This window comes from Amblyomma maculatum, chromosome 10, assembly GCF_055883805.1.
Source record: "Amblyomma maculatum isolate TAMU_Amacu chromosome 10, ASM5588380v1, whole genome shotgun sequence".
NCBI lineage: Eukaryota > Metazoa > Arthropoda > Arachnida > Ixodida > Ixodidae > Amblyomma > Amblyomma maculatum.
Genome location: NC_139353.1, coordinates 38,899,845 through 38,926,369, shown reverse-complemented (window position 1 = coordinate 38,926,369; position 26,525 = coordinate 38,899,845). Strand labels below are relative to the sequence as shown.

The following is a 26,525-nucleotide window of genomic DNA, read 5'->3' as shown; positions in this document are numbered from 1 at the left end:
GAGGCAAATGGATAGATTGGTTTGCAAAGAATGAAATTTATTTTTCTCGGTTTTCCCAACCCCTCTTTCTCCGAATCTTAGTCGTACTGTGTATCGTATTCCCGGGTATTTGTTTCACCATTCTGCAGTTTGCCTTCCGTCTTTTCATCTCCATTCGGGCTTTGATTTTCTTCCTTCTTTCTTAAACTCTGGCTTCTGGAAACAGTGCGAAAAGTGGTTAGTATACAGTTTGTGTTGCTGAAACTTTTCGTTCACACCAGTACATGCGGCACAGTTGTTTTGCCGTGACGGTCTAGTTCAAGAATGGTAGCACAGCATTTTCCTCCATTTTTTTTCCTTCATGGACTGGAAAAATATTATTTTGAAACGAATATTTTGTCACAGTTTCTGCCACACCGAGAATATGTGACATCAATATATAAACGACTTTGTAGTATGTACTTAGCCACAAATTGTTTAACATGGAGCTTTAGAAAAAAAAAACTATATATCGACTACAACGGTATCGCAACAAAAAGTTTGAAATGTTCTACGGCAAGAAATAAAAATATAATTTTATACAAACTGGAAGAGCCAGAATCATCAGACCTTACAAATACTACAGGCTTCTCATCTCCTCCTGGAAGCAAAATAAATGCAGAAGCCACATTAAAATCATTTCCAGGTCAAGTTGCGGGGTTATGGAAGTTTACACTCCCCGGATTAAATCTATCCAATTCATAAACATTCAGTGTAGTCTAAATGTTTTCCTTTCCACGATAGGCCCTACTGAGTCAGCGGCAGGTTTCACAGCTAGGAACTGCACAGTGGTCATTCCTTAGGAAAAACAAACATGCAACAACGTGTCAACTGAGCTGATAATAACAAAATTACCGTCGAATTTCAGTTTACTTCGTAGCAGGAGCCGATGTTGTTTTCGCTCAGCGGCCATGACCATTTTCTCCTCACTGAAAGGCGTCCATACCCGCACATGATCCTTTCCGTACTCTCCTCTTTATAATCACCCTAGGGTGATTATAAACTTCTTAGGCCAGAGAAAGTATGTGCAACAAATAGGCGTCAGACTGTGTCACTCGGGCGTTTAGAAGACTCGCCTCAGTTCTGAACTATCGCTTTTGCGCAGAATGTTCATACTGCATCTGTGTAAACAATATTAAAGCAAGCCTTCGAATGACCTACTCCATTAAATTGAAATATGATATTACGATTTTGTGTTTTCGCTCAGATGAGAAAAGAAGCATAGATTTTAAGGGTTGAGTGAGGCGCGGAATGCGCATTCTTTCAATTAAAATTGCTTTCGTATTTAGAAAACTTAAGTTCCTGTACTCAGGATTTGCTGGGATAATATCCGCCTTACTTACTGCTGATTGCGTGAGGGGATGTCGCAGTAAACAAGGCTGCTGCGAAGAGACCTTGGGCGCTAAAATTGACACGTTCTCTTTCAGATTCATCATGCTGTGAAAAACTTTGTGATCGCTTCGTTCGATTTTGTTCCTACATATTTCTTGCATAATTTATGTTAGAAAAGCATCACATTCAACTACCTCTTTTCCATGAAATTTTGAACGATATAAGCAAGAGGAAATATTCGGCGATGTCTGCGCAAATAAACACTCACTTTACCCCCATTCCAGCTTATTCAGTTTATTTAAAATAGTAGTGCTCTTAGTGCTCTTCTGCTTGTAACATTATTATCAATATCACCTTCAATTTCATAAATGACAACGGGACTGTTGGAAAATGATTTTAAAACCGTAAATTTTCTAGTTATCGCTGCATCCTGCCAAACCAAGTGTTGAAGTGCAACACACTTTCTTGCTATGAATTGCATGTTGTTGTCACCATCATCTTCCACCTGTGCTCAGCCATTAACAGATTTCTTACTAGGTTTAGCTACGCTGAAATCTACCATTCTTGCCTCACCGAATCGACTGAAAATCTGTGGATCCAAAAACCTCTCAACTGGCTGCATTTCGCAAATGTGAGCAGAATTTAAGATATTAGAATTAGCTGCTGACAGGATATGGTTTGGTTTGGTTTGGTTTGGCTTGTGATGTTTAACTTCCCAAGCAACGCAGTCTATGGGTCTATGCAGGGCATTGAAAATTTTGGCCACTAGAAATCCCTCATACTTGGGCACAGCTATGGAGTGCCCTAATCACGAGCTGCATCACCACGGCGCAGCTGTTTACAGATTTTCTCGATTATCATTGTTTACTAAAAACCAGAAGCCTTCCTTTGATAAGTCACAAAGGACTGCGCCGCCGTATTTTTCGAAGACCATAAACGCTTCGCAGCAGATGTAGAGCTTGGCTCGGCTGCGGGGTGGGGGATTTGGCGGCAACATTCTGAATGCCCTCCAGAAAAAGACCAATAATAAAGTGCAATATTGAGCTAGTTTCTTCGCACACATGGTGAAAAACTCAGCTGAACAGGAAACAATGTCCAAAACGGAGAATAATGGTAAGTTCTGTTGTTATTAAGAAAATCTTTTATCGGTTTTTATCTGTATTGAAAATTTGTCACAATTCACTCAGTCCGAGTACGGCATTTCATAACTTTTTTGTAGAATAAGAACTGATGTCTCTGGAAGGCTTCCACACTACTCGACGCGGAAATTCGATAGTTCATTGTGCACAGGAACAGACTGAAATGTGTTCGTGTGTGTGTGCGTGCGTGCGTGTGTGTGTGTGTGTGTGTGTGCGTGTGTGTGTGTGTGTGTGTGTGCGTGCGTGCGTGTGTGTGTGTGTGTGTGTGTGTGTGTGTGTGCGTGTGTGTGTGTGTGTGTGTGTGTGTGTGTGTGTGTGTGTGTGTGTGTGTGTGTGTGTGTGTGTGTGTGTGTGTGTGTGTGTGTGCGTGCGTGCGTGCGTGCGTGCGTGCGTGTGTGTGTGTGTGTGTGTGCGTGCGTGCGTGCGTGTGTGTGTGTGTGTGTGTGTGTGTGTGTGTGTGTGTGTGTGTGTGTGTGTGTGTGTGTGTGTGTGTGTGTGTGTGTGTGTGTGTGTGTGTGTGTGTGTGTGTGTGTGTGTGTGTGTGTGTGTGTGTGTGTGTGTGTGTGTGTGTGTGTGTGTGTGTGAGTGAGTGAGTGAGTGAGTGAGTGAGTGAGTGAGTGAGTGAGTGAGTGAGTGAGTGAGTGAGTGAGTGAGTGAGTGTGTGTGTGGAGGGGGGGGTCAGACACAACGAGGTGCAATGTTGCGCTCTTGCTCAGCATTGAAAACAACCATAATGTCGATATTTTAAAATGCATATTATGCAAAGGAGACAAAATTTTTTAAGAATACTAAGCGTGAAAAGTAAACGTTCAGTAATGAATTTGACTTTCTAAACAAAGCGGGATGAAAGAGGTGGGGCTTTTGTTTTAGACTAGAACTGTTTGCAATGAACTTCTAACTTGAATAACTTTTATCTAGTGTATTTTTATTTCTGGGCGATATAGAAAGAGGACCCAAGGTTCTTTAGTTAATCAATTAATGCATCGTGTCGTACACATTGACAAAGTTCAAGTGTCTCCCAAATATTTCCTCCGTCTCTCAAACTTCTGCTCTTTAGTCCAAATGGACACGCGGATAACTTTTATACTATGTGCTTGCTTAGGCAACAAGACGGCTGTTTATACTTTACAGATCTGTCTTACAGTAAACATTCTGTGCTTCGCGGACATACTGTAAAGCAAACTCTGGAGCTTGAGAGAACACTTATCTTGATTATCGTGATAATTGAGGCCCTGCAAGCTTCATTTTTAATGGCGATCGCCTAATTCTCACAGTGAAAACAACACAGTGGAGAAGAGAAACATTTACCTAAACCCTTATCCAAGACGTAAAATCATTTACGGCGTACAAAATTAGTCCATGCAAGTAATTATTTCTTATAATTTACATGACAAAAAATCTTAACTGCCCTACTTCGCCAATGATGCTAAGCTGGGTTTGTCGGGGCGTTTGCATTTTCGGATAAGCGCCAGTAAAACGAACACATAAGAAGAGAGGAAGAGACGAGAGGCGTTTTCTCACTGCACAAGTTTTATTCTAAAGGGTAACTGAATATATAATGCGAAAAAAGGGAAACATACAAACAAAAAAGTCGAGATGAAGTTACAATTGTTGTGGGATAAAAGCACGTCCAAAAAAAAACTTTCGGAAATTTTCCTAAACATTGCAGGATATGTATGTGCCGGCCCCTTTTCGACTGAACGGTCATGCTTCTCAAAACACCTAAACAGCGTACAAGGGAACACTTCGAAGTAAACCATATCTTGAAAGAAGGGCACAGGTGTGCTAATGACGCACCCATCACCTTAGCAGAAAATGAGATTGCTAATCTTAAATCAGATGTCACGTAGCACTGAACCTGTATTGTCTTTTTTCAGGCTTTCTTTATGATACATAATTTGTCACTTCATCGCATATTTTTTTTGTTTCTTTAGTTCTTTGTTCCGCAGTACATATTCATTTAACCCTTCGAAATAAAAATTCATTTGGGCAAAGAGCCTGTATGTGTGCCTTTCTTGCTTATTTGCGCTGCGTTCTCTACATCTTTAAAAATGGCCATTCCCGCTAAAATTCTCAAAGAATCATTTCGCAAGTATCAACCAGGATCCTAACTTAAAAGAAGTAACTAATCGTCTTATGATAAAGAATTTGGAAATTCGCTCGCTAAAAATATTAGCCAGCTTTTTTTTTTTTTTGGTGATGATTGGTTACCGCTGTTGAACTAATTAAACAACATCGTTCTCGGTTATCTGTCTTTTTTTCACGCAAAGAAAAGCAATCAACTAAGCTACTAGAACGTAAAGACCATACGACAGTTCTCGAAATATAACCAAGAAAATTGTTTTGTGGCAAAATTAACATCGAAGCTGGGGAATACGTACCGTTAGAACCGGACACATGAGAGTTCTCGCCATTATACGGAACAACGGCTGGTCCTATGTGGACAAAATAAAGAAGTATGCCGTTTGAAGCAATCACTGGCTTAGTTTTTATGATCTAGAATTGGCAGGCCCCCTTGCGGTCCTCCATATCCTTGAAGAGCTGAGCAGGTTCTTGATATTTCGCTCTCCCGCACAAAAGTTCACGAATGATCTAAAGCGCTTTCTTCTAAAGTGGCTATATTATGAATTTTCTACGACCACAAAAGCAGTATCAGGGAGATATAAATTACAAGAAAACCATTACATCTACTGCCAGGGAAACAATTTGAAATTTCCGACGAGTTGTTAATAGGCAGAGCTATCATCATCTTTACGGTGTCTGCTGACTCGATCCTAGTGCAACTGCCGTATTCATAGCTTATTCACATATGCTCGCCAGCCTGTCCGTGAATTCAGGTACCTGGACAGATTCTTGCAAGCAGGATAATAGGCAGCATGGGCGAGATTTGGATAAACTTCGACTTTCTCAGAAAATTACCTTTTACTATTCGCAAGCTTTGGGCAGGTTTGCGTTTGCTATTGTGTTTCAAATACTCGTGAATAGCCAATACAGCTGGCTTTCATTTAATTTATCCATGACCCTTTAGATTATTGCCGCAGAAACGCAACAAAATGCACTGAACAAAGAGTGAACAGTTTGGAGTGTGGTAATATGCTGCAGAACGAGCACTCTCACCGTCGAGAAGACTACAAATTTTGTGACTGTAATCAGAAGCAGAACAAAATCTGTGGAAAAGTATTGCACTATTTCCGCGGCCCAATAAAACCATGAGGACGAGATTTTTTATTTTTTTTTCGCAACGTTGTTTCATCTCATAAGCGTGCAGATTGGAGTGTGCTCAGTGGCACACGACTTCCAGTGCCAGCCGAAAAGAACCAGAAGTCAAGGGGCCTCAGGAGCGCTTTATCTTGACAGAAATAAGAAATGATAACAAAATTTACTTTTCCGAAATTTTCGGATTCGTTCCAGATTTCTCTTCTGCAGGTTCGAGGTGCTGTGCTCTTAAAAGCCTGCAGTTACCGGTCATTTGAAAGTCGCACAAATTGTATGTCTTTCTTTGGGGTATGATTAACCAATGATAGTCGACAATACGTCCTTTATACTCACCACTGGGTTCTCCACCTTTCCATATTTCCGGATCACTATCCTGGTGACCTGTAAATTAAAAACCGAAATAAAATTGATCCGTTCATTCTTCACCACGGACATCTGAACATTTCTCTCATGTTCTGTAGAAATAGTAATTACAGTGTATCTCTTACACTATGCCTTTCTACTCAATGGCTTTAGAATCTAGTGGTTTCCATGTACTATTTTTGTTTCGTTTCCTCAAGGCAGTGTCTGTGGAAGCTTACAAGGGCCTGCGGTTAAAGCCATAATGCCTACAGTACAGCTATCACATTCAATAAATGCCAAAAAAGATGCGGTTGTACATCTCTGAAAATATTTATTATTCAACTATCATTAGGCTAATTGTGCACCTCATCACGAAGCAGAAATATGGCAGTTTTCAAAATTTTATTAATGAGTAGGTTCTCTGTGAATGCGCACAAAGTTTTTCACTGGAAAAACGAACAATCTTTAGGAGCTTATTACCATACGAACATACTGCATCCAGACAACAGCAGTTGTTTAGCAGTTGTTCAACTGCGATAGCATTAAAGACCTACTTCGTCGGGTACCTCGTTGCCTACAATGTCGGACTTGTAGGCTTTGGGAATTAAAAATGTCGGAAATGGCTCTCGCCGATAGTAACTCTCGGGTGATATGGATGACAATTTATCCCCCATGCTGTATGTCGCGTAACGTTGTCACTCAGTGTCACAATGTTTGGAAGGTCTGTGAACTCGCGTCGCTCGAATGAGGAAGAAGGGTTGGGATAGGAATCAACCTTCTGGTGTTCATTGATGCCTATTCAAGTACTCTAGTCTTTGCCTGTGTAGGTACGTTCTTATGGCATCGTTAAAGCAAAACTTTTTAATAATTCTAAATGATCGGTTACGACCGTGGCTGCCTGAACAGGAACCTGCACGACCCGTCACCTAAATACCAGGTCGGTACATGACTTCGGCTATCTTCATATCTTATCTGTTCTATGTACAGTCTTTGTCGAACGTATACAGCCCAAGAGGTTCGCTTTTAAGCCCTGTAAGGCGGCTGCTGGCAGCAATATTGGAATATTAATGTTAGCCAGAGGATAATGAGGGCGAGATTTGTCACCTATAAGATTCCGAATGCTAGAGTGGCTGTACGAGCCTCGTTACTGGACTTAGAACAACAATCATTGGGCAGTATACTTTTGACAAAGACTGTACATGATATTGCTGCTGTCGAATAATCGAAAATGTGGAAGACGAAGTGTGTATATGTATGGCGCGTGCTCGCGGCCCTAATCCTAATTAGCTGTCTGCGTTCTGACGTCCTGTGCGCCCTGTACTTGTGTCTCACTCGGTGTGAGTGTATTAGTGTTATGCGTGGTGTGAACACCTTCTGACACGTAAAATCTTGGTGGAGTTACGGAGTTTCGCATTCTCCGCACCCTGGCCTATTGCACCACGGATCTTCCCAATGGTAGCTACATGGGCACTGCCACTATGACTAAACCCGGAGACTCGCGAAGCCCCACTGCCCCTACAATCATAGTCATGGCTCATCGCTGTGACCCCGACTTTTCCGGTGCCTAAGGTGATAACGCCGACTAATGGGTATCTGTGTAGGAACGTGTCAGCACCCACAACAGGTGGCTGTTGATATCTATAGAAATATGGGGAAGGTCATACGGGATAGAAAATTTGTACTGCGCAAGAGGAAGAACCTGTAAGAGGATGGGTTAGGAATAAAGGAGGACGGCGGCAGTTCGTGCTAAGCCACAAAGAAATGCTAGTCTTAGGAGAAAGTGGTTAGGGTCGGCTAGAAATGTTGCAGTAAGTACGACAGGCTCGGGCATTTAGAGTTTAACATAACACGTTAGAGAAGTAGGTCTTGAAAGCAAACGAAAATTTCTCTAAAGACGGCGAATGATGGGGAAGAGCAGGCCATGAGTGTTTAGTATACGTTTGTGGGGCACTATGTCACCCCTTTTAGAGAATGAGAAGAAAAGAGCCCACATGAAAGCAATAAAAAAGAAAAAGGTTCCGAAGGGGAAACAGATGATAGCTGGACCGCGGGAAGGAAAGGGCGCGACGTTAAAGAGGGTGAAAGCCGAAAGCAAGGTGGTGGCCATCACTCTAGTTAGAGACTAGGAAGCAATGGTGAATTGAAGAACGCGTACAGAGTTCGAAAACACTTCGGAGGAGGAAAACACTGTAGATCGCATGATTAGTCTACCTCTTTGTTTTAGTGAAACTACTGCACACTTCTAGATCGGCAATGCTCAATTGAAGGAAAAGCAGAGTAGAACAGATGAAAAGAAGTGTTTGGGAGGTAGCCTACGAAAATACCAAACTGTAAAATGAACGGAGTAGTTGGTAGAACACAAAAAATAGAAGCATATTCTTTTCGGTACATATTTTAGTTTCGTAACATCCCGACAATGCAAATATAAACTTTCAAGAGATATCTTATCTTACTTTTTTTTTCCGCCAGAGAATATAGCCCATTATTGATGTCTACATTGACCTAAACAACAATTTGTTCTCAATTATATAGAGAATTTTATGTATACAATGTACCTAGAATTTGAGTGGGTGTTTCGATAAAAGCCCACTCAAGTTAGATCTCAGCCCAAAGTTATTCTTTGGAGCCTTCGATGATACTGGCCGCATGCTACTTGCCCTAATAGTAAGGTGATGACAAGTACAACTTCTTTATTTTCCTTATGTCGTTTGTGAGAATATCAGTGTTACAGTAGTCTTTTAATTACTCTGACATGAGAACTAGTGTTTCTTATTTACAAGCAGAAGCAGCTTTTTGTAGCGACTGTTCTTTGCTCATGTCGGCTACATTTGTACATAAAATGTATTAACTTTTTTTGCTATACTGAGACCCTCGCCTGGAATCTGTCAAAAATTATAATAACCACCGCTCAATATTTAACCTTAACTGTTCACAGCAGCCATAATAAAACATGCTTATGTTAAGATTGCACCCTACCTCAAGACGAAGTTAAATAGAAGATAGCCACAGGGATAGAACAGAGAAATATTTATAAGCCCGAGACTGCTTATCTTCATGGGTTGCAAAAAATATATTAAATTGAATATTTTTGTTATTTGTTCAGTAACATTGGTAATCTATTTTATGAATATATATATATATATATATATATATATATATATATATATATATATATATATATATATATATATATATATATATATATATATATATATATATATATATATGTGAGGGTATATGAGGGTATACCAACCAGCATCAGATCTTGCTAAAACTACGCCAGACTCCCCTCCGCCTGGAAACGAAAACAAAACAGAGATTGTCAAGTAGCACTGTACGTGTATTATATCTTTTTTCAGACTTACATTTGCCACTTTTTTATTATATTTTCTCCCAATTTTCCCCAATAAAATTTATCAATTAATCAAATCACTTCTTTTGAGAAAGGGCTCGTTCGTCTTCCTCCCTTTATTTGTCCTCGTTTTCTATAGTTACGTTCTCTGCTTATTGTGATGGACCACTCCTCGTATAAATGTACTTAAATCATTTTGCATGTGTTAGCCGGGACGCTAACTTACCATAATAAACTAGCCAGCTTATTAAAACGCACCTCGAACTGAGCTCAGTACGCCAATATCACCCTTGATTGGTTCAGTTATCTTTGTTGAACCCATTAAGCACTCGCATTCGGATACCCAATTTTTTAAAACAAAAAACACATACGAATAAGAGACTAGAATGTACAGCCGGTAAGACAACCTGAAAAACCCAGGGGCAAAATATTATAGAATCATATGGTACGTACCGTTAGGACCCTCAGTGTGATAGGGAATAGTCTGGTCTCCTGTAAATAGAGAAAAAAGGAAGAGGCAGTTTGAAAGCACTGAGTGGACATCGTTGTAGTTATTCATACTCTTGAAGAGCTCAGTCTTTTCTTGATATTTATTTTCTCTACCGCTTGCGAGTGGACAGCATAATAACCAGCGGTACTTTTTAGTTACCTATATCACAATTTCATATTTCTACAAAAGCAGCAGCAGCGTTTCTCATAGCTTGAGTCACTTTGGGACGTTACGTCTTATAAACAAAAGCCAAATCAACATCAAGGGAACGTAGATCACCAGTAAAAACATAACCGCTGCGATCAATTCTTTAACTCGCATTATTTGGCAAGTTGTTAATATGCAACGTTGTTATCGTCTCTAAAATGTATCGACACTAGTGCAACTACCTTATCCTTAGTTCACTGAAATGTGCTCGTCAGCCTGCTCGTATTCACAGCCACCTGGGCAGATTGTTGCTCGTAGGATCGCAGGCAGCACTTGTGCCAAATGGATGAACTTCGACTTTGCCAGAAAAGTAGCCTTCGCATTTCGAAAGCTTTGTGCAGGTTTTCCTTTTGTATTGCGTTTCAAATACACATAATTGGCAAAAATATAAAGGTGATTTTGAATAAAATTTACCCATGAGATGAGACAAAAAACAAGAAAACTGACAGCATTGAAAATAGCTACAAATAGATGGCTTCCTCATGCGGTGGGTTTAGGACCTGCCGGAGTCTATTAAGGGCTTTTGCTGCGTTGTCTCAAGACAATATCCGCGAGAGCTCTGTAGGGCCTGCTTTAAAAGCATACTGGCTGAAGTGTACCGATCGCATTCAATACCACTCCGGCGACCTCCGGCGCTGCATGGTTATACACAAACACAATACACACACACGAGAATTAAAGCAAGCGCCGGAGGTCGTCGGAGTCGTATAGCCATCTAGCTCGCTGACAAGTACTACTGCGCATTCAATAATTGGTAACAAAATCCCAGTTGTACGATACCCGTAATATTAATCAACTGGAAACTGACTAATTTTGACCCACGCTGGAAGGCAAAAACGTAGACACTTTATAAAATTTGGTAGTGCCTAGAGGTGCTGTCAGTGCACCAAACAGCTTCATTCGAGAAAAAAAAATCTTTTTGAGCTCATTACCATAAGCAAATTCTTCAACCAGTGTTTTCACTTCATTGGTTTCAACTTGTTTTAAGTACGTTGGAAGCAAATGAGAACTGATTTAGGAAACCAAAGTGCTGGCATTGTATTGGATTTGAAAAAAAAAGCAAGCGAGTCCGCAAGAATGACATCATGATAGATTATAACAATGTAGTCTACTTGGATAAATTGAATATAGAGAGGGCCTTTTATAAATACTACAGCGGACTTTTGAGTTACACAAATTTGAAAATCGAACGCTTAAAGTCCAGTTTCCCCTCTTTTATGTCACGGCTGAATGATGAAAAGAAAAATACATTTTGAAATGCTAATCTCCGAAGAAAAAGTAAAGAGAGCCATAAAAGACCTCAACCCTGTAAAATGTACAGCCCTAGACGGGCTTGCATCCGCTCTTTATAAGGCATTCAATTATTATTTTTCTCCACTTTTGGCTGCACTGTTTAATGAGGTCTATGACAAAGGTATAATCTCCCGTGTTTTCTAACAGCCCATATAAATTTAATACCAAAAAGCGTCGACGAAGCCAAACTTCAACAAGTTACCGCTTACAGCTCATTACCACCGACGAATACCGATTGTAAGGTCTTCATAAAATGTCTGGCTAAAAGGCTTCAAACCATAATGCAGGAATTAGTAGGGCCACATCAGACCTGCGGCATTATAGGCCGAACCATATATATACTTATATCCACAAGGCATGGTCGGTGCTGGAGTGTTGCGACGCCTTGTATGATAGTGTTGCCATGCTTCAGCTTGACCTAGAGAAAGCCTTCGAAAATGTGCCGCATGATGTCTTGTTTTCAATTTGAAACATGTGGATGATAGGTTCTGTTATTTGCAAGGGAGTCACTATGGCATACAGAGGGTGCACCACGCGTCTGATAGTAAATAAGCGGGTGGTTGAGGGCGTCTAAGTGCTGCCCCCTGGTGCTGCCCATCGGGGCTGCCCCCTGTCACCATTTCTTTTCTGATTCTATATCGGATCATTCTGTCTGAGCATTATCGAGAGCAGCACTGTCCGGGGCTTTCGTTTGCATGCCGCAGAGGTCAGCATACACGCGTATGGCGACGACATTGCCGTCTTCTGGGCCCGCTACGAAAGCATTAGCAATTTTGTCCAATTGATGAAGGACTTTCTTTCAGTGAGCGGCCATGCTGTGAACATGGATACGTCCCTGAGGTTCTAGCCTGGAGAGCGGCCCACAACAACAAAGAGTTTCTTGAACTGGCCTTGGGAACAATCTCAGTGAAATATATTGGAGCACCACTGGAAAACTACCGAGAGAATGGGCCATATTGGAACCAGCATGTTTTCGACGTGCGTGATTAGGCCGAGGTACTAAACGGATTCGGTCGGTCTGTTTTTTCACGTGCTACAATTTGTAATTTATTTCTTGTTTGGTACGCGTTACAAGTACTTCAATGTTCTTGTATTGTTCTTAATTTTTGTTCGGGGAGGTAGTTGGGAGCACATCTGCTGAACCAGCTTGTTTCATCGCGTTCGCTCTGGAGCCGTTGGTTTGGCGCATTTGTATTTGTGCCAGGTGGTTAACCGCTTAATGTTCTTTAGTGATACTAAATATCGTTTTTTACGAACTATGTGTCAGGTTAGGTTTAGGAGAGTTTTGCCAAATTTGATTGCAGTTTCGGCGAGTATGCAGGGGAGAATTTTTGGAACCCCTAAAGAAGGAGTACATGGCATGTCATGTTTTGCAAGCCCCATTTTTTTTTACTATCTATCAGCTGCATCGCGAAGAAACTTTATCAAGACTTGTCTAATATCTTGCTCCCAATCCCACTGACAGATCTTTGTACTGTGCAGGTGCATAAAATTCATTCCTCAAATCGAGCAAGAAGTATGGTTGTACGCGGGGCAGCAAAAACTTTATTTTTCAAGCTCCATGAATACCCACGAAAAGTTAAGACTTATTTAGAACTTAAAGGGCTTTTGTACCTTGTAGAAATCACTGCTTCATATACCGCAAGCCAGAAAGCATCGAACACGTTTTGTAAGACTGCTGGGAAGCCTTTTTCTTCTTGGACATTCTACAACGAACGATTAAAAAGCCCCTACCCATCGGTGCTGTCAGGATTAGATTTTTACTAATTTAAGATGATGGGCTACCGCTGGACATGATCATAGTACTCGGCCTGCACAGCATTTGGCGTTTGGTGTGTTTGTATCGTAATGCTCTGTGTGTGTAAAATCAGGTTTTGAAGTTGGCAATAAAGAAAAAAAAGAAGCTCTGGCCTTGTGGTTGAGCATCCGCCTCGCATTAGGGAAGTACCATGTTCGATTCTGGTGCTACCAGGTCCCCTCCGCTTTTTCAATGGGTTCAAGATTTTCCCCGGTCTGGTACTCGGCTCCTTTTGGGTAAAATGCTAGGGAAAAGGGTCATTGATGAAATTGTTCGCCCGTGGGTCATTGATTTGTTTCGCCATTGGACAAACATAAGTCAGTCTAGTGCAGCAGAAACCGAAATGTGGCCCTTAACCAAATCCACTGCCTTGTGGTAGAGCATCCGCCTCGAATTAGGGAGGTACCAGGTTAGCTCCCTGGTGTGGCCGGGTACCATTGATTTTAATTGGGCGCAAAACTTACTCCGGCCTGTGCCTGGTGTTTTCTGGTGTAAAATGCTTGCAAAATTGGTCATCGACTAGAACGAAAATGCTTTGGTATAGGAAATAAACTGAGGCTTTGCGACTACAAATAAGCAGGAAAATTCTTGACATCTAGCTGGTTTGAAAGTTATATATCTCAGTGAGGCCCCTTGTTTGAAACATAATCATGGTGTTAGATCCATTCCCTGAGCAGTATTCGATTATTGGCCGCAGACAACGCAATAAAATTTCAGGGATGGCTGCAGAATATGCACTGCACAAATGCATAAACCTGAGTGTCGGTATTTTGTCCTCGAGATGTGACATTGAGATTCAGCGAGAAACAGATACAGCGCCTTTCCTTTCATGCAAACTAATTACAGAACGCCGGTGAAATTTAATAATTTGATGTTCAACAGAACGCTGGTTGTGTTCTAAAAGGGACGCGCTATGTGCCGTGTGCACCGGCAACGCTCGAACTTTCGCACTGCAGATTCTGCAGTGCTCTCTGAATTTTTCAGACTGCAGTTGGTTGATTGACTCTCTTTCCGCACTTTCTAATCATTCCTAACCATCTGCGTCCGTAAATCCCTCCCTTTCCCACTTGTGCATGTTCAAACAATTTAAAGTTTCCGCCACACGAATTTAGGCCTACGTCACCTAATGTGTAGTACCACGTGACCCCCTTTGGACGTCGACTTCACCATCCCGGCTTTTCCACGTCTGACTGACCTAATTGGCACAATAATTAACCTATATAAAAATCTTCTCATTTACACACGTTTCCTTCAAGCTCTATTCGATGCCACATTCTGTTTCTGATATACCAAAAATTCCTCTTGCACAGCTCCGAAATATTCATGCCCACTCGAAACCCCTTACATAGCCAAACAACTCTTACCCATCAAAAAGCACTGAACACTAAACAAACTTTCAGGAATTTCTGGTGATAGTCTGCATGCAGAACGACTGCTCTTACCACCGAAAAGATTTGCAAATTTTGGTGAATGTGTTCCGTAGAAGACATCGCTCTGTTGAAAAGAATTCACTTTTTCTGCCACTCCAAATAAACGCATTAGGATGGGTAATGTATTTAACAAGTGTTTTTTGATATCCTAAACGCGCAATTTGTAACCTGCTTTGTGGAACACGACTTCCGCTGCAAGCAGAAAAGAACAAGCAGTCACGGGTGACCGAGGAGAGCTTTGTGTGCACGGAATGGAGAAATAATAATGCTCACGTTTTCAGAATTTTTTTTTCCATCTCTAACCTATTTTTTTTTTTTTTGCAGGTTCGAGATGCTTTGCTGTTCACTTGCTGGAATTACTGGCAATTATAAAGTGTCGTAAAGTAAACTTCTTTACTTAAAGTATGGTATGGCAAAGATGTTCAAGTATATTTATTTCACCAACGGGCTCCCCAGAAGCCTATTTTTCTCGGATCACCAACCTCTGTAAATTAAGAACCAGAATAAAACTGTGCCGTTCATTCTTCAGCTACCGATAATCGAAGGTCACTCTGGTGCTCTGACGCAATAAACATCACGGGACCATTGTTGCACTGTGGCTTCCCCAGGAGAGGGTTTTAGTACCCACCGGTCTTTTGCTCCGTTTCCGCAGGGGTATTTCTGCGGGCACGTCTAAACATTCCTGCTGTTAAAGCCGTATTGGCTGTAGTCGCGCGGTCGCATTGAATAAAGGTAAAAAAAGTCCAGGTCTTGAATAACTGGGTGAACAGAATGTCAATCAACTGAGAACTGGCTAATTGTTTCCCATGCCTGCCGGCGGAAACAATAAATACTTGCTAAAAGTTGATAGTGGCTAGGTTTAATGTGATTAAACACAAAATGATTATTTGGAAGAACAGCTTTTTATCATCTTATTAGTGCAGAAAGCCCTTCATGCAGTATTTCATCGCACCTATTTTGAGATGTCATTTAAATTTATTTGAAAGCATGTAAGTACTGCCTAGCATTATTAGACCAAAATCATAATTCAAAATATAAAAACGTTGTTGTTAATCATCTGCGATATAAACTCACGAATGGAATCCTTCACTCCTATCGTGTAAGAAAGTTATGGCTCCAAGTGAGCAAATTTATGTGCTTGTAGGATGGTAGCGTTGAACCAATCCGTGATATCCATCGGCTAACTGCCACAACAGAACGTGCCAAAATGTACCGAAATGAGAGCGCGCAAATAGGAATTGCTGTTGATGTGCTCAAAAGTAGAAGTCGCAGCGTCAAGAAAGATACAGATTTCTTTTTTATGTATTCAGAAGAAATAGAAAATAATCTGTTTAAAAGCACGACACTGTTGCTGCTGCTCCAAATAGGCAAATTAAAGTAAGAAATTTGCATAAAACCTATTCCGCTGTCTTAGCACTCAAATTGCAGACTATTCAGTGGCAGACGACTTCCGCTGCAAGCCAAAAAAACAAGCACCAAAGATTGCCCGAGGAGAGCTTTTTCTGTACTGATTTAAGAAATGGTAACATAAATTATGGTTCAGGAATTATTTGTTTCATTTTTGGTCACTCTTTTGGAGGCTACAGATGCTCGATATTTCACTTCCTCGTGTTCCCGGTCGATCTAAAGTGTCGCGATGTCAATATCTTTATTCCAAATAAGGTTTGACAAAGATATTAAAGCACATTTACTATATACCCACCTTTAGGCTCCGGTCCACTCCATAATGGCGTAGGACCTTCCTCCGAATCTGTAATTTAAGAACCAGAATATACCTGTGTCAACCATCCTTCACTTACGTATAATAGAAGGTATCTCGCTCTGGCAAAAGAAAACTAACAAGACCCTTGCGCTAAAGCTTCCCCATGCGATTGCTTTAGAATCTGGTGGTGTCAATCAAACACTTCTGCTTCGTTCCCTCAGGGTAGTCAGCAGACGCTTACAGGGGCCTGCCGTTGAAGATATGTTGGCTGTATTCCACCATGCGCGTTCAATAAATGCGGAAATATATCCGATTTATAATCACTGGAAACGTATACGTTCATTCACTATCAAATGGCTAACTTTGCCCCATGTTGGGAAGCAAAAAAAAAAAAAAAAGCTACCAATATTTTAATAGTGGCTAGGTGTGCGGCGCATTCGCCCCAACTGATTTAATGAAAAAATAAAATTACAATAGTTTAACGCTGCTGAACCAAATGTTGACCAAAAGCATTAGCTGTGGGTGACCGAGCGTTCTTCTCCTTCTCTTTTTCTTCTTCCTCAGCCCACTTATAAAGCTCCGCTTTAACCAAGCCGTATGAACGTGCCATAGTGGCCTATAGGGGTAACGTGAATGCCAGGGTCCTAGCAGGCTGATTCTGATATAGCCATCCCATGTGAAACGAGAGACCCAAGTTGGCAGCTCCTGTCAGCTCACACCCTGGTGTCACGTGGGGTGTGACGTCACAGCGTCACGTGGGTAAGACGAGTATACCGGCCGCGCTACGCTGAAGCCTAGAAAACTTGAGTAGTATTGCCTTTGCAATAAAAGTTAATCTTTCTGAGATTATTACACTAAAAGTTAATCTTTCTGAGATTATTGCTACTACTAAACACTGCATGCAGACAGTAGCAGAAGTTGTTTTAATGCGAAAGCGTTAGAGGATTATTGCTCAGGAAAATTCTTCGCCAACGTTATCGGCCTTGTTCTGGTTATATATATATATATATATATATATATATATATATATATATATATATATATATATATATATATATATATATATATATATATATATATATATATATATATATATATATATATATATATATATATATATATATACAGGGACTTGAATATTTGGGGGCTGGGATTTAAAAAATTCCCATGCAAAATCTACTGCTCCATTCGAGCTGAAATAACGTTCACAAAGTAGCAAAATATCGTCTACGTTATCTGATAAGTGATTCAACATCGGTACTTGCCTAGATTTTCCGAAATCGAGAAAAAACTGCTCTCGGCGGCGTGCAAAATTTTCGCAGAAGAGAGTTGAAAAAGCTATTTTGACATGACGCGTCATCTGTCGAGCAGTGAGACAAGCTCAATCCCGACCGTTGGCGCGCTTGCCTCGCTGCCCGACAGATGACGCATCATGTCAAAATAGCTTTTCAACTCTCTTCTGCGAAAATTTTGCACGCCGCCGAGAGCAGTTTTTTCTCGATTTCGGAAAATCTAGGCAAGTACCGATGTTGAATCACTTATCAGATAACGTAGACGATATTTTGCTACTTTGTGAACGTTATTTCAGCTCGAATGGAGCAGTAGATTTTTCATAGGAATTTTTTAAATCCCAGCCCCCAAATATTCAAGTCCCTATATATATATATATATATATATATATATATATATATATATATAGACTTTAACCCGAAGCTCTGTGCTCAAAGAGTTTGCAACACAGTATATAACACCAAAAACAGCCTATATATTCATATCATAGATTCGCAGTGTGCTAAAGCAAGAGCAAAAACATTCACTTTAATAAATAATTTGCCAACCCATGAAGGTAAGCGATCTCGGGCTATAAATATATATATATATATATATATATATTGTAGGGGTGTGTTTATTCGGTGAACCCAGATGATTCCAGCCGCTCAGGGGAGACTCGCAGCGAAGCGTCAGGCGTGGCGAAAGAGCAAGGCAGCGAACAACTTCTTCGTCCTTGAGAGCGGCAGCACGCGACGCATGTCAGTGGTTATATCGATGAAGATTACCACACTACAGTTTCCCCCCGGGCAGAGAAGGAGCCATCCTGGCGACTCATGGTGCCGAAAGGACAGACGGATCGTAGTAGGGCTTGATTCGGTCCACGTGAACTATTTCGCGTCCACGGCGACGCAAGTCCGCAGATGGCGTAACGGGCTCAACTACGTAGTTCACAGGAGATGTTTTTTGAAGGACTCGGTATGGACCGTGATACCGAGCAAGAAGCTTCTTTGACAGGCCGGCGGTTGTGGCAGGAACCCAGAGCCACACCAGGGAGTTGGGCGCATATGAAGGCGCCTCACCAGTGTCACGATGGTGTTTTTGTTGCCACTGATTTTCCTTTGTGAGCGAACGAGCGAGCTGACGGCATTCTTCTGCATACTGGGCGGCGTCCGAGAGTGGCGTCGATTCAGAAACATCAGGGCGGTAGGGAAAAAGCGCGTCCATTGTGCAGGTTGGCTCGCGCCCGTAAAGAAGAAAAAAGGGAGAGAATCCAGTGGTGGTCTGTATCGCAGTGTTGTACGCGTAGGTTACGAAGGGAAGAACGTGGTCCCAGTTGGAATGAGCGTCGTTGACGTACATGGCCAGCATGTCACTCAGAGTACGGTTGAAGCGTTCTGTCAGGCCATTCGTCTGAGGGTGGTAAGAAGTAGCGGTGCGATGAATGATGCGACATTCTTTCAGTAGGGCCTCGAGAGCGTCGCACAAGAAAACGCGTCCGCGGTCACTGAGCAGTTCCTTCGGAGTCCCGTGGCGAAGAATCAAGTTGTTGAGAATGAACAAAGCAACGTCTCTTGCAGAGGCAGAGGGTAACGGTGATGTTTCAGTGTAGCGAGTCAGATGGTCTACTGCCACAATAATCCACCGGTTTCCAGCAGGAGTAGTCGGAAGAGGGCCATAGAGATCTATGCCAACGCGGTCAAACGGACGAGCAGGGCAGGGTAACGGCTGCAACGAAACAGAGGACTTCTGAGGAGTTTTTCGGCGTTGACAAGATTCGCAAGCGCGCACGAAATGTCTTACGAAGCGGTACATTCCACGCCAGTAAAATCGGAGACGTAGGCGCGTGTAGGTTTTCAATACGCCACCGTGAGCACATTGTGGGTCACCATGGTACGCAGCACATATGTCGGCGCGGAGATGACGCGGGATGACTAGAAGCCACTTCCGTCCATCAAGCAAATAATTGCGGCGATAGAGAAGACCGTCACGAATGGAGAAGTGGTGGGCTTGGCGGACGAGCGCTTTGGATGAATGACCGGGAGTAGGACTTGAGAGAAAATTCAAAAGTGCATTGATCCAGGGGTCATTCCGCTGCTCGGTAGCCATGTCGATAGTTGTAAGAGTCGACAAATCGTAGGCACAGACGTGGTCAGACGAATTATCTCTAGGCAATGGCGAGCGGGAAAGAGCATCCGCGTCCGTATGCTTCAGGCCTGATCGATAAATGACATGAATGTCAAACTCCTGGAGACGAAGAGCCCAGCGAGCAAGGCGACCGGATGGGTCTTTCAGAGAGGCAAGCCAGCACAAAGCGTGGTGATCGGTCACAACGTAAAACGGTCGACCATACACATAAGGACGAAATTTTCCGATAGCCCAAATAATGGCCAAACATTCCCTTTCTGTGACTGAATAATTAGATTCTGCCTTTGTCAATGTTCGGCTGGCGTATGCCACAACATACTCGCTGTAACCAGGCTTACGTTGGGTAAGGACGGCACCAAGCCCAATACCGCTGGCATCAGTGTGGATCTCCGTAGGCGCAGCCGGATCAAAGTGGCGTAGAATGGGCGGCGAAACCAAAAGGCGGCGTAAAGTGTCGAAGGCTTTATCACAGGCTGGAGTCCAGGCGGAAAGGTCGGAGCTGCCGGCAAGGAGCTGGGTGAGAGGAGCGATGATAGAGGCGAAGTTCAAGATGAAACGTCGAAAGTAGGAGCAGAGGCCGATAAAGCTCCGAAGCTGCTTCAGGGAGGTTGGCTTCGGGAACTCTGCAACTGCGCGAAGTTTGGTGGGGTCGGGAAGAATGCCGTCCTTAGAAACTACGTGGCCTAAAATTGTGAGTTTTCGAGCGGCAAAGTGGCACTTCTTCAAATTCAACTGAAGCCCAGCGCCGGCGAGACACGTGAGGACATCCTTTAGGCGGAGAAGGTGAGAAGAAAAGTCGGCAGAAAAAACTACGATGTCGTCCAGATAACAAAGACAGGTCTGCCACTTGAGTCCACGAAGAACAGTGTCCATCAGGCGCTCGAAAGTAGCCGGGGCATTGCAGAGGCCAAAGGGCATAACGTTGAACTCGTATAATCCATCCGGTGTTATAAAGGCAGTTTTCGAGCGGTCATTATCAGCCATCGGTACCTGCCAGTAGCCGGAGCGCAAATCCAAAGAGGAGAAATACTCGGCTCCCTGTAAACAGTCCAAGGCGTCGTCGATTCGCGGCAAAGGATAGACATCTTTGCGCGTGATTTTGTTAAGTCTACGGTAATCGACGCAAAACCGGATGGAACCATCTTTCTTGGTGACCAAAACAACCGGAGAAGCCCATGGACTGTTAGATGGCTGTATGACGCCCCGGCGAAGCATGTCGTCCACGTTGTCAGCAATGACTTGGCGCTCAGAGGCCGACACGCGATAAGGACGCTGTCGTAAAGGTGCGTTTGTACCAGTGTCGATTGCGTGCGTAACGACAGACGTGCGACCCAGAGCAGTGTGAGGAAGGTCGAAGGCAGAAGTGAAGTTCTGTAGAAGAGCAGCGAGTTGATCGCGTTGTGCGGGTGGGAGATCTGCGTCAATAGCTTGTTGAAGAACATCGGGTGGTGTCGAAGCGGTCGCTGTATCGCAAGAGCTGAGCACATTAACGTCTAATGAAGTAGGCGTTGCAGGAAGAGTATTTACAAGCGCGGGATCAAGTTCTTCAATACGACCGAGACACTCGCCGCGTAGCAGGACGGACGGGCACGAAAATGGATTTGAGACGTACATTGCACTAAGGCCATCTTCGAACTTGAGGACCGCAAATGGAAGCAGGAGGCAGGGATGGCGTGAAGCGGCGTCGGAAGGTGTGAAGAAGACAGTAGAACTAATAACGCTTTCACAGGAGAGTGGAACGAGGGCAGCAGAAAATGGAGGAATGTCTGTGTCACCGGCGACGAGGAGTTTTGCAGGCCGGGTAGGGACGTCACACAAGACGGTATCACAAAGAGGTAAAAAGGAAACTTCCGCGCGGGCGCAGTCAATAACGGCATGATGAGTGGAAAGGAAATCGTAGCCCAGGATGATGTCGTGTGAGCAGCGAGACAGTACAATAAACTCGATGGTGTATAAGACGTCTTCGATGAGAACACGGGCCGTGCACGCCGCTGAGGGATGAATGCGCTGTGATGAGGCGGTGCGAAGCGAAAAGTCGGAAAGTGCGGTGGTCACCTTACGAAGACGACGGCAAAGAGCTTCACTGATGACTGATACGGCAGCGCCCGTGTCGACTAGAGCGAGTACTGCGACGCCGTCGACAAACACTTGAATTACGTTAGTGGGAGAACACCGAGGACTTGAAGAGTTCGAACCAAGCGCAGTTCTTGCCCCGGGAACTGCGACTGTTAGTTTCCCTCAACGGTGCCGGTAGAACGTCGGAGTGGGGACGGGGAACGGCGACGAGGGGAAGGTGATCGGCGAGTTGTGTACGTTTGATTGTCACGAGATACAAATTCGGAACTGGGCGGATTTCTCGGCGAGGGCTGGTCTGTATTGTAGGAGTAGTTCCATAGTTCAGGTCGAGAAGGTGGAAGGCGTTGGCGGCAAAGGCGTGCGACATGGCCCGGCAGCCCGCAAGAGTAGCAGATTGGTCGGTTGTCCGCGGTACGCCAAGGGTTCGTAGGGCGTTGGCGTACCCTTGGAATAGGGACATGGAATGCAGACCCAGGCAAAGGCGAAGGAAGGTTGGAAGGAGCGGCCTGGTAGGAAAGAGATGCTGATGGCATGAGCGGCCTGGCCGCAACTTGGGCGTAAGTCAGTGGTGCCGTTACTTGCGCTGGCACGGGGCTGGGCGGCAGCACAGGGCTGGGCGGGAGCATGGAGCTGGGAGGAAGGACGTCAGCGATGTGATCTTGAACGGCACGCCGTATGGTAGGGGCCAAAGACGGAGCCATGTCAGGAACAAGGCGGCCACTATCCTGTAACTGAGGGACCAGCGATAGCTGGCGGGCGACCTCTTCTCGAACGAAGGCTTTGATTTGCTGAAGTAAAGGGCTGTCCTCTGATGGGGTAGAACCGCCCAGCGCAAGTGTAGAGATGGCGTCGTCTCTAACACCGGACCGCCGGGTAGAAGCGCGCTTCTTACGAAGCACGTCGTAGCTCTGGCAAAGCTTGATCACGTCGCTCACCGTGGCAGGATTTTTTACCCAGAGCATTTGGCACGCGTCGTCAGAGATGCCTTTCATGATGTTCTCGATCTTATCCGCTTCAGTCATTAGCGGATCGACACGCTTGCATAGGTCCACGATGTCCTCTATATAACTAGTGAACGACTCATCGACTTGCTGAGTGCGCTCACGCAAGCGTTGTTCTGCCCGGAGCTTGCGAACTGCAGGGCGGCCGAACACTTCTGCAAAATTCTTTTTAAATGCAGACCAAGATGGCAGGTCTGCCTCATGGTTGCGAAACCAGAGGTTCGCCACGTCAGTCAGATAAAAGATTACATTGCTTAGCTTGATAGCGTCGTCCCATCTGTTGTAGCTACTGACGCGCTCATATGCCGCCAACCAATCGTCGACGTCCTGGTCGGCTGTGCCACTGAAGAAGCACGGATCACGCTGCCGTAGAGCTCCAGAACACAGCACGGTGGTTGGGAGGGGCGACGATGTCGTGGCAGTGTCGTCCGGCATGCTGGAAGCAGAGGGTAACGTGCGGCTTCTTAGTTCCAGGGTGGACGGGAACGTACCCAGCAGCACCTGCACCAATTGTAGGGGTGTGTTTATTCGGTGAACCCAGATGATTCCAGCCGCTCAGGGGAGACTCGCAGCGAAGCGTCAGGCGTGGCGAAAGAGCAAGGCAGCGAACAACTTCGTCCTTGAGAGCGGCAGCACGCGACGCATGTCAGTGGTTATATCGATGAAGATTACCACACTACAATATATATATATATATATATATATATATATATATATATATATATATATATATATATAAAAGAGACCCTCATAGTGCTGCAACAAACAGTATGGATTACTCTGTGACAAGGACTAGAAATATTAGGGTATACCAACCATCATCAGATCTTACAAAAACAACAGGAGGCTGCTCTCCGTCTGGAAACAAAAACAAAACAGAGAGATTGCTTATCATGAACCATTTGTCACCTATAACTGCACGTGTGTTATGTCTTTTTTTCAGACTTAAATTTACCACATCATTTTTAACTTTTTAATTATATTTTTTTCACATCATGGGAAAAAGGGCTCGTTCGGCTTCCTCCCTTCATTTGTACTGTCTTTTTTTTTGCGCTATGTTCTCTGCTTATTATGATGGACCACGTTTCGTAAAAATGTACTTAAACCATGTCACATGTGTTACCCGTGCCGCTAGCTTACCATAATCAACTAGTCAGCTTATTACAACACACCTCGAACTTAGTTCGCAAATGAGTAGCCAATTTCCCCCTGGATTGATTCAGTTATCTCTTTTCAACTCATTAAAAGACCTCGCATTCGGATAAACCGTTTCCTTTTGTTTTAAGCAAAAAAACACATATACTAAGAGACTAGAATGTACAGTCGGCAAAGCAACCTGCAAAACCAAGGGGCAAAAAATCTTTTTTTCTTGTAGCAAAATATTATAGAAGCGTGTGAATACGTACCGTTAGGACCCTCAGAATTATATGGAACAACTTGGTCCTCTGTAAATAGAGAAAACGGAAGAGGCAGTTTAAAAGCACTCAGCGGACATTGTTGCAGTCATTCATACTCTTGAAGAGCTCAGTTTATTCTTGATATTTCTCTCTTCTGCTTGAAAGTGGACAGCATATTGCTCAGCGTTCCTTTTTAATTACCCATATCACAATTTCATGCCGACAAGCGCCGCATCAGCCTTTTTCATAGCATGAGTCGCTTCGGGACGTTACACCTTATAAACAAAAGCCAAATCAACATCAAGAGAAAATAAATCGCCAACAAAAGCATAACCGCTGCTGTCAATTCTTTACCTCGCATTATTTGGCGAGTTGTTAATATGCAGCGCTGTTGTCGTCTTTAAAATGTCTCAACCCTAGTGCAACAACTGTATCCATAGTTCATTAAAATGTTGCTCCTCAGCCTGCTCGTATTTGCAGTAACCTGGGCAGATTGTTGCTCGTAGGATGACAGGCAGCAAGTGCGCCAATTCGATGAACTTCGGCTTTGCTAAAAAATTAGCCTTCGCAGTTCGAAACCTTTTTACACGTTTTCCTTCAATATTTCATTTCAAATACACGTGATTGGCAAAGATTACAGGTGATTTTCAATAAAATTTACCCATGAGAGCAGACAAACATCAAGAGAACAGATAACGTTGAAAATATACCTACTGATAGAAGGCTTCCCCATGTGATGAGTTTAGGACCTGTCAGAGTCTATCAATGGTTTTTGTTGCGTTGTCGTAAGGGAATGCCTGCGGGCGCTCACTAGTGCCTGCTTTTGAAGCCATACTGGCGGCAGTATACCGATCGCACTCAATAGCTGGCAACAAGGTCCCGATTGTGGGTAATAATTATCAACTGGAAATTGAATAATTTGACCCATGCTAGAAGACAAAAACGTAGACAGTTTTTATAATTTTATTAGTGGCTTGCTGTGCTATAAATGCTCACAAAGAGCTTCATTTGCAAAAAAAACAATCTTTCCGAACTTATTACCATAAGAAACCTCTTCAATCAGTGTTTTCACAGCATCGATTTCAACTTGTTTGAAGTAAGTGGAAAGCAAATGAGAACTGATCTAGAAACCCGGAGTGCTTGTCTTGTGGTAATGCATCCGCTTTGCATTAGGGAAGTACCACGGTCGATTCTTGCTGCTATCTGGTACCCTCTGGTTTTTCAATGGGTTCAACATTTCACCCGGCCTGGTGCTGGGCTCTTATGGGGAGAAATTCTTGGGAAAAGGGTCATTGACCAAACTTTTTTCCCCTATAGGTCGGGGATTTGTTTCCCCATCGGACCACCATAAGCCAGCCTGCTGCGGCAGAAGCCTAAATGTGACCCTTAACCAAAGCGTTGGCCTTGTGGTAGAGCCTCCGCCTCGCTTTGGGAGGTACTAGGTTCAATCACTGGTGCCGACGAGTACCAACAAGTTTTGAATAGGTACAATGCTACCGCCGGCTTGTCCGGTTCTTCTCGGATAAAATAATTGAAAAAGGGGTCATCGATTAAGACGAAAATGCTTTGTTACAGGAAATAAACTGAGGCTTTGCGACTACAAAAAAGCGGGAAAGTTTTTGACACCTAGCGGGTTTGAAAGTTATATCTGCCCCCTCGTTTGAAACATAATCATGGAGTTAAATCCATCCTGGGACAGTATTCGATTACTGCCCGCAGACAATGCAATAAAATTTCAAAGATGGCTGCAGAATGATGCACTGGACAAATGTGTAAACCTGTGTGTCGGAATTTTTTCTAAGAGATATGACAGCGATATTCCGCGAGAAACAGATACTGCGCCTTTCCTTTCTTGGAAACCAATTACAAAACGCCGGTGAAATTTGTTCAACCGAACGCTGGTTGTGTTCTTCTACAAGGGGTACGCGCTATGTTCCGTGTGCATGGGCAACGCTCGGGATTTCACTTTCTTACACTGCAGATTCTGCATGGGCTATCGAAATTTTTCAGACTGCAGTTCGTTGATTGACTCTCTTTCCGCACTCTCTAACCATTCCCAACCATCTGTGTCCGTAAATCACTCCGTTTCACACTTGTGCATGTTCAAAGAATTCAAAGTTTCCGCCACGCGAAGTTAGGTCTACGTCACCTAATGTGTAGTACCACGTGACCCCCTTTGGACGTCGACTTCACCATCCCGGCTTTTCCACGTCTGACTGACCTAATTGGCACAATAATTAACCTGTATAAAAATCTTGTCATTTACACACGTTTCCTTCAAGCTCTATTCGATGCCACATTCTGTTTCTGATACA

The 26,525-nt window shown here is 43.5% G+C and overlaps 2 long non-coding RNA genes across 2 annotated transcripts; both read right to left on the bottom strand.

The window, feature by feature from the left end:
* Positions 1-51: 51 nt before the first annotated feature.
* On the bottom strand, positions 52-6,087 carry LOC146176212 (uncharacterized). The gene is made up of 3 exons (XR_014701167.1): positions 6,039-6,087; positions 4,871-4,924; positions 52-195 (listed from the first exon to the last, which is right to left on the bottom strand). It is a non-coding gene; the product is annotated as an uncharacterized LOC146176212 (long non-coding RNA).
* Positions 6,088-7,997: 1,910 nt separating this feature from the next.
* Positions 7,998-25,043, bottom strand: LOC146176211 (uncharacterized). Its single transcript, XR_014701348.1, has 7 exons — positions 25,022-25,043; positions 24,220-24,258; positions 23,630-23,671; positions 16,320-16,367; positions 9,853-9,891; positions 9,301-9,342; positions 7,998-8,008 (listed from the first exon to the last, which is right to left on the bottom strand). It is a non-coding gene; the product is annotated as an uncharacterized LOC146176211 (long non-coding RNA).
* Positions 25,044-26,525: the final 1,482 nt, after the last annotated feature.